Genomic DNA, 9,157 nt, shown 5'->3' on the forward strand with positions numbered 1-9,157 from the left:
AATTAAATTTAAATTAGAGTCCCGGCCCGAGTTCCGAGTTTTACTGAAGTTGAATCCACTTTTATTCTTTCTCTTTTCGAACTTATTCTAATTTTAAAAATTAGAAAAGTAAAAGAAGGGAAGGGAGGGATTAGTCACAGATATTTGATTATATCTCTAATTTTCTTCACCCCTTCCCATATCAATAACTATAACTAGAACTAGAATTAAAAAAGGGAAAATATCAACGCATCCGGGAATAAACGATTGATCTCTATCAATAGACCCGCTAAAGACCCGAACCATAGAGTACTTACTACCGGTGCCGCGGAGAGATATGTTTTTAGATCTCGCATTTATATACTCCTTCTTTATTGTAATTTGTAATACATATATGATCAGACGTAGGTGTAGTTAATGATCACTTGTATTTGTATGCGGAATCCCTAATTCAAATTGAAATGTACAATGATTCAGTAGCTATTCCTTTTCTTAAAAAAAAAATACGCCTTTTTCTGTCCCAGCATTCCCCAAAAATATTCTATTTCATTTTTTTAAGCGGGGTTTAATTATACGTTACGTATGTGTATAAGCCTTTTATTATAATTAATTATTTATTAGAATGAAATATTAAATATATGTTCTATGATATGAGATAAAAAAGAAGAAATGACAAGATAATTTTTGTATATGAATGGAGAAAATAAAGATGTGGAAAACAATACAGGTATTCTCTACAATGACACTGTCGACCAATGGAAAGGGATGTAGCGCAGCTTGGTAGCGCCGTTTGTTTTGGGTACAAAATGTCACGGGTTCAAATCCTGTCATCCCTACCTATTACTTATCTTATGAGCCGTAACGAGGGATTAATTGAAATCGATTAAAATTGGGTATAATCCATCTTTCATTTTACAATATTCTATATATTAATTTTACGATATTCTATATAATAGTAGATGCATGCAAAAATATATTAGGGTTACAAAATATTTATGAAGCGCTCTTAGTTCAGTTCGGTAGAACGTGGGTCTCCAAAACCCGATGTCGTAGGTTCAAATCCTACAGAGCGTGATTCCATTCTTGTTATTCTTAGGTCGAAAATTACAATGAAATAGGAGGTCAATCAAAAAAAAGAGATATTAATTAATCAAAGGTCCAACTGATCGCCACGTCTGTATTGTAAATATGCAGTTACAAATAATCCAGCCAAAGTAATAGGAATTAGACCTAAGACAATTCCAAATAGCAAAACTTCAATCATTTCATTTGTTTGAAAGGGGAAAGGGAGAGGTAATATCTATTCTTAAATATTAATTCGTATTGCACATGAATCTCAATGAACAAGAATTGGAAATTGACACGGTAAGAAACTATAGAATATATGAAATACCACAGAAAAATTTCTTTTTTTTATGAATTGTTCATTCAATTAATTTCAAATAAGACGTATCTTGTTTAAACTGATAAATAGAACTGAAGTTATAGTTAAAACCGCTAGTAGAAAACCGAAATAACTAGTTATGGTAGGCATAAAGAGTCTAAATGAAATATGTTCTTTTTTTATACATATGTTTATAAAGCACTTCCCTAAATTTCAATTTTAGTTTTGAAAGATACAAACAAGGATAAGCAAAAATACCAATTGAAAGAATAAGTTCAATTGAAAGTTTTTGATTCAGCAATTATTATCATTATAGATTATAGACAGTAATAATAAAAATAGAGTGACATAGGTAATAAATCAACTCATCATCTGTGATATCTAACCATCCCGTGATTCTAAATCAACGGATTAGATTCATTGTGCAACTCTTAAAACTAATATTACTATACTAATATTAACTATACTAATATTATTATTTATAATTTATAATTATAAATAATAATAAACTGTGTTGGGCAACTTCATTCTATTATTGTATCGAATATATTGTGTATTTTCGAACCAAGAATGACCTTATAGTATAATGCCCTTTACTTTATTACTTTCCTTTTTTTTACTTTAATTTGAACTCATTAGATTCAGTAGTAGGTTCATTCACATAATCTCTCGAATGAGAAGAAAAAGAGTTTCGAACGATTAGATCCTGTTCCTTAAAAATGAAAAAACAAAAAAAGGGGGTGGGGTTCCAACAAAAAATATCTTCTACAACTACAAAAATAAAGAGTATTTCTAGATTTCGCATCTAATTGAATTGTAGAAGAATATGATAATCTCCCTCGTGAATTATTCGAAAGCAACCCGTCGTATTGACATTTTATCCGATTTTCAGTTTCTAATCCGAAACCAATAATGGGGAGAACCTTTATACTACTACATACAAGAATTTTAGAAATTTTCTATTGAATGATATATAACATCGACAAGTAACAATAAAATAAAAAAAAGAAATTATCTAGCACTCCATTTCGATACTGATTGTGAAATTGCGTTGCTGTGTCAGAAGAAGGATAGCTATACTGATTCGGTATACTCTAAAGACACCCTTGGTACACTATTGACGATCTCACAAAGATCCAATTTCAGTGAATTCCCATTTACTGATCTCATCTTTTACGGAATCGATCCCCTTTTGACTGTACAAGAATACGTGGAGCTCGGCATGTCTGGAAGCACAGGAGAACGTTCTTTTGCTGATATTATTACTAGTATTCGATACTGGGTCATTCATAGCATTACTATACCTTCCCTTTTCATTGCGGGTTGGTTATTCGTCAGCACGGGTTTAGCTTACGATGTATTTGGGAGCCCTCGTCCAAACGAGTATTTTACAGAGAGTCGCCAAGGAATTCCATTAATAACTGGCCGTTTTGATCCTTTGGAACAACTCGATGAATTTAGTAGATCTTTTTAGGAGGCCTCAATGACCATAGATAGAACCTATCCAATTTTTACAGTGCGATGGTTGGCTGTTCACGGATTAGCTGTACCTACCGTTTCTTTTTTGGGGTCAATATCAGCAATGCAGTTCATACAACGATAAACCTAATTTGAATTATAGATCTATGACACAATCAAACCCGAACGAACAAAATGTTGAATTGAATCGTACCAGTCTCTACTGGGGATTATTACTCATTTTTGTACTTGCTGTTTTATTTTCCAATTATTTCTTTAATTAAGAGAAGAAAAGAGAATAGTAAACAATAGAATACTAGGAATTCTCTTATCCCATTCGGAAGGATATCATCTCATAATTATCTATGACTGTTTATGTCTATAGCATGACCACTTGATGAAATGTGGAGGGACGCGGGACAAATGGCCGATACTACTGGAAGGATTCCTCTTTGGATAATAGGTACTGTAACTGGTATTCTTGTGATTGGTTTAATCGGTATTTTCTTTTATGGTTCATATTCCGGATTGGGTTCATCTCTGTAGTAATCTGATGAATTGACTTGTAGACATGAAAGCGTAAGAACTCAACGGGATCCCCCTCGAATCAGACAAATAAAGAGGGGGTAAGTCCCGTTAAGTTCTTTTAAGTTCTTAATGATCAAAATATTTTACAAAATATTTTATTCGTATAAATGAAAAAAATGAATCACTTTTTCCGATGTTTGAAAAAAGACCATTTCATTTCTTTCTGATGATGTTTTTGAAAAATGAACTTCATTGATTCAGAACATCTGTTCCTTGATAGTATCTGTCGATACTTTCAAAGTTAAAAGAAAGAAAGAATCACTCGACCCCCCCCCCTTTTTTTTTTCTGGAGGACACAATCACAATATACCAATAATATATATTTCTATTGATCAATTGATCAGATATCATGCAAATTCTTTCTACACTAATCGAACCTTACTCTATGTATTTTGGTATTTAATCAAAATTTCAATTTTTTTTTTTTAGAAATTCATTGAAGAAGTTCTATTTGCTCAATAAATTTACCTCTATTTTTTTGTTTGTCCATTACTTACGTAATAAATCTAAAAAGGGTTCTGATAAACCTGGAAAAATTTGAAACTCAAAATAGGATCTTTGACAAATAGAATCAAAAAGCATTATTATTTCAATACAAGATAACAAGATAAGGGCTATGGAAAATTCCTTTTTATTTTTTTTTTTATTTTATTGTGTCCAAGGCTGGGAAGACGAATAAACCCTCCTAGAATCCCTTGTTCCCTTCATTTATACTTTGCTTTCTATTTTCCATTCACTTATCTTATGTTTTTAGTATCTAGTTGAATTTGATTCTATTCGAATAAAAAACTATTAATACATTCTATGACATTTAAATATGAAAATAATGACATAATCATACCGCTCTAATCTAATTTTTGGATTGAAAAAAAACAAAGAAAAGTTAAATTAAAGTCAAGTAGTCTTCTTCACAATATACATACTATGACTAGGAGGTACAAGTAATTACCGAACTCTGGCCTAAAAGGAAAAAATAATATAAAAAGCAAAACAGAAGGCTTTTCATAATTTTTTGATTATACATAATTATATTATATAAGTTTATATAATTTCCAACAAAAATTTGGTTCTTTTTACAAACTTTATGTTGATAAATCCGCGGATCTAGAAATTCATTTCGGACAATTGAACCTTCTCAAACTGTTTCTTTTTAAGAACCAAAAAGATTTGTGCCAAAATAACAGATGCCAAGAAGAACAAAAGGCCTTGGACACGTAATGGATCTTGAAGTACGATTTCCGCATCCCCCTGACCAAATCCCCCCACATTAGGATTACTCGTTAATGGTTGATCAAGTTTGATAGATTCGCCCTCTGAAACAAGAAGTTCCGGTCCCGGGGGGATAATATCAACCACTTGACGTCCATCCGATGCATCCACTATGTTTATTTCGTATCCTCCTTTTTCTTTTCGTATAATTTTGCTTACTATACCCGCTGCTGTAGCATTATAAACATTATTGTTACTCTTGCTACCGTCGGGATAAATCTGACCCCTTCCCCTGTTCCCGCCTACGTATATGGGATATTTTAAGAAGTGAACATCTTTCTTAGTAGTAGGGTCTGGGGAAAGAATGGGAAAGGTGACTTCGCTATATTTCTGACCAGGAACAGGACCTATCACAAGAATATTCTTTTTATTAGGGCGATAGTTCTGAAAAGACAGATTGCCTATCTTTTCTTTAATCTCGGGCGAAAGACGATCGGGGGGGGCTAATTCAAACCCCTCGGGTAAAATAAGAACAGCCCCCACATTCAAAGCTCCCCTTTTTCCATTAGCAAGAACTTGTTTCAGTTGCATATCATAAGGAATTCGAACAACCGCTTCAAATACAGTATCAGGAAGTACCGCTTGTGGAACCTCGATATCCACGGGTTTATTAGCTAAATGGCAATTGGCACATACAATACGGCCAGTCGCTTCTCGTGGATTTTCATAACCCTGCTGTGCAAAAATGGGATATGCATTAGAAATAGGTGCCCTAGCTATTATATATATTATGAGCGATATGGAAATGTATCGAGTAATCTCTTCCTTTATCCAAGAAAAAAGGGTATTTATAGTTTGCATGGTCCAATCATTGGTATCGAAAATTTATACAATAAAATTAGGTAGGTTCCTAGTCTAGTACAGTTCCCTATCTATGATTCTGCTATTTACTAAAAAAATGTTAATGGAATATAGGAGGAATCCCTTGTATGAGTAGAAAGAATAAGTACAATTTTGAATGTTTTACTTATGTACAAAGTAACAACCATTATAATTTGATCAGTGAATCATTTTTCAGTCATTCATTGAATGAAAAATCACTACAAGTGAGGGAGATACACGATTTAAATAACGGAAGATCCAATATTTTAAAATTGTATCTAGAATGACCGGAAAAGTCGAAACAAGACCGGATATCATTTGATCGTTATGAGCAAATCCAAAATCTTTGTAGATAGAGCCAATCATTAGTTCCCAACCGTGGGGCGAATGGAATCCTATACATAAATCAGTTAATAAAAGAATTGAAAAAGCTTTTATTGTGTCGCTTAAGTTATATAGGAATTCTTGAACCCAAGAGTTAAGAATAACAAGTTCTTCATTACCTAGAATAGAATAACCACTTAGAATAACGAAATAGATTATATTTGTCGAGAAGTTCAAAATCGTATGGATACAATCTGCATTGTGTATCTTGATCAATTGGCAATTGGATCGTTTCTTTGTAGATTCCGATACGAAGCTTTTCTAGATGTGTTTCCGGGTATTCCTTTATGATTTCGTCCAGGAGGAAGAGTTCCTCTAATTCTATGAATTTTTTTATAATACTCTTTTCTTGCATGATATTCAAGAAAATTTCGGATTGCCTAATATCCCACCAATTAGTAACCCAAGATTCCAGACTTTTAGTAAATGAGAGAGAGATATACCAGGGCAAAAATCCTATAGATGCAAGATATAGAAGGGGAATGAATGCTTTCTTTTTTGCCATTTTTTCGTCTTTGAATTTTTAATGAACTCGCCTCATTCTCATTCGTCGACTCCATATGATATTAACTAATATTCATATCAAGGATAGCTTCTATTACAAGTCATCGAGCCCATGAATCTATTCCTTGCTTTTTTTTGTGTGTATGATTCAGTGGTTAGTACTTGAATTTAGAAATAATACAGAATAAGAAAGAGTCCACTTCAAATTCAAATTCGCACTTCCAATTCGAATTAAAGATATTGTTTTCAAATATATCATTTGCTAAAATTCGAAGAAAGTGCCTCCTTCCGATAAATAAATGCACAAAAGCGCCCCTTCAAGTAATGAATATTATTCGGATTTTGAAAGGAAAGAACTCTCTTTCTATCAAAATATCAATTTTTTTGAAAAAAAAAAAAAAGCATTCACGATTTTCAGTTCATTTTTCAAAATACTTCAATTGGTACACGCAAGAAATAAGCCAATTCAGCAGCCTTTTGCTCAATTTCTCGTGGAGTCAAATTCTCATCAGTACGAGTCAAGGGAATAGCCCCACGTCCTCTGATTTCCATATAAAGGACACGACGAGCATAAATACCCTCTTTAACTTCTATTCTGATGGACTGGATGTCTTTCATAAGGAATTGAAGTAAGATGCGACGATTTTTTCCAGGAAATCCCCAACGAAAAATACACACTATTCCCTCCTTTCTATCGAATCGATCATAACCACTACCTACATTCCACGAAATTGTGCACCACAAATAGGAGCTAATAAAGAGACCCGCAATCCCGTAGAAAGACATCACGATCCCCTGTGGAAAAAAAATTATTTGTGGAGACGGAAATAAAGATATAAAATTCCTACCAAGATAACTGGAAATTCCAACAAATAAAAACCCTAATGAACCTAAAAAAAGGATAAAGGCCCAGCAGAAATTACTTGTTTTTCGAGACCCCGCTATAAGGTCTATCCATATATGTTCTGATCGCCAATTCATACTAGATCTAGTTGCATTTTATTGAAATTGAGAGAATAACCCAAATGAATTTTACTTTTTTTGTGTGTTTCCGAAGTAACTCTCATCAACTAGCACTATTCCGATGTGAACTTTTAGGAGTAATTCATCGAATTGCTTAGATCTAAAATAATAACATCCGCTTCGTATGATTCCCTATAGATATCTACATATGGATACATTAACTTTACATTTCGGACATTCGCCCCGATTCCCGATTTTTTCAAATAGAAATATATATAATTCATTTACGTATATATCATGTTTGCGCATGCATAATAGCTTATGCTCGGGGGAAACCACATCACATATTTTATTCTAATAAAAAGATATCTGTGTTATGGTCTAAGTCTAAGTCTTGAAAAAAAAATAGATGAGATTTGGTCCCATCATATCTATATCTAAAAAATCTTATTTTTTGAACATGAAGAAATAAAGAAACCATCGCAATTGCCGGAAAGAATAGGCCCACTAAAGGTACCAAAATAGAGGGTAAGGTATTTAGAGTTGTCATAAAATGGATACCTGGATTTAATATTTGTACCTGTTATTGTTATATTGTTATTTATATTGTTATAAAGGTATCGTATAATCATTATAATTCATATATAATTATACTAAGTATAGCTAAACTAAGTGAGTATATGTAAGTACATAATATTTATATATCAATTATAAATAAAAATTTATAAATATAATAAAATATAATAAAACAAGGAATGTAGAACTAACTAAATAGAATTTTTCACTTTTCTACAACTTTTCTACATTAAATATATATTATATATTCTTATTCTAATATATTCTACATTAAATATATATTATATATATATGTATGAGAATCTCCTTTTTTTATTATCTTGTTTTTGTCTAAAAATTTAATAAACTTGAATAAAATATAAAATAAAGAAAGAGTTTCTTACAAATTCCCCAAAAATTTGTTATAATTCGATCCGAGAATAGGGATTCTCAAAAAATATAGAATCTTGCGTCTTTCTATACTTTTCAATTTTCTATATGTGAATTATATACACATAAGAATACACATAAGAAGGGAACGTGAAATTATCGTTTTATTCGCCTTGCCTAATTTTCATTTCGCGGAAGAAAGAATTCTCTCTTTTTTTTGTTTGATAGAGGTTTCCTGATTACTTATCAGGAATATCGGTAAAAAAGGATTATTCGCATAATAGAATTCTTTTTCTAATTAAATCTTATATTACCAAATGTTATCAAAGTAAAAATAAAATCCGAAGAATTTATTTTTACTTTGATTTCTATAAACTAAATAACTACTTGTTCTACACAAAAAAAAAGAATAATAATTTCTATTTTTTTATTTTTTTTTATTAAGCATCTACTTGATTGAATTTTGATTCAGAGGAAATAAAGCGTGGAGCTGAAATAACTCATTCAGAACGCCTTTTAAAAGATTACGCGGTACGATTGGATCGAATAGGCCCTTATGGAATAAATATTCAGCCGCTTGTGAGCCCTCAGGTACTGTTTTATTCAATGTTTGTTCAATTACTCTTTTACCCGCAAATGCAATGTAGGCGTTGGGTTCAGCAATAATGATATCCCCCAACATACCAAAACTGGCTGTTACCCCACCAGTAGTAGGAGATGTAAGGATTGATACATAAAATAACTTTTTATTTACTTGATAATCATATAAAGCGGAAGATATTTTAGCCATTTGCATCAAGCTCAAACTTCCTTCTTGCATGCGTGCTCCTCCAGAAGCACACACTAAAATAAGAGGTAAAA

The 9,157-nt window shown here is 32.0% G+C and overlaps 1 non-coding gene across 1 annotated transcript; it reads left to right on the plus strand.

Annotated features, from left to right (window-relative positions):
- Positions 1 to 979: 979 nt before the first annotated feature.
- TRNAW-CCA (transfer RNA tryptophan (anticodon CCA)) lies at positions 980 to 1,053 on the plus strand. Its single transcript has one exon. It is a non-coding gene; the product is annotated as a tRNA-Trp (tRNA).
- The last annotated feature ends 8,104 nt before the right edge of the window (positions 1,054 to 9,157 follow it).

Source organism: Corylus avellana, unplaced genomic scaffold, assembly GCF_965113065.1.
Source record: "Corylus avellana unplaced genomic scaffold, dhCorAvel1.hap1.2 HAP1_SCAFFOLD_143, whole genome shotgun sequence".
NCBI lineage: Eukaryota > Viridiplantae > Streptophyta > Magnoliopsida > Fagales > Betulaceae > Corylus > Corylus avellana.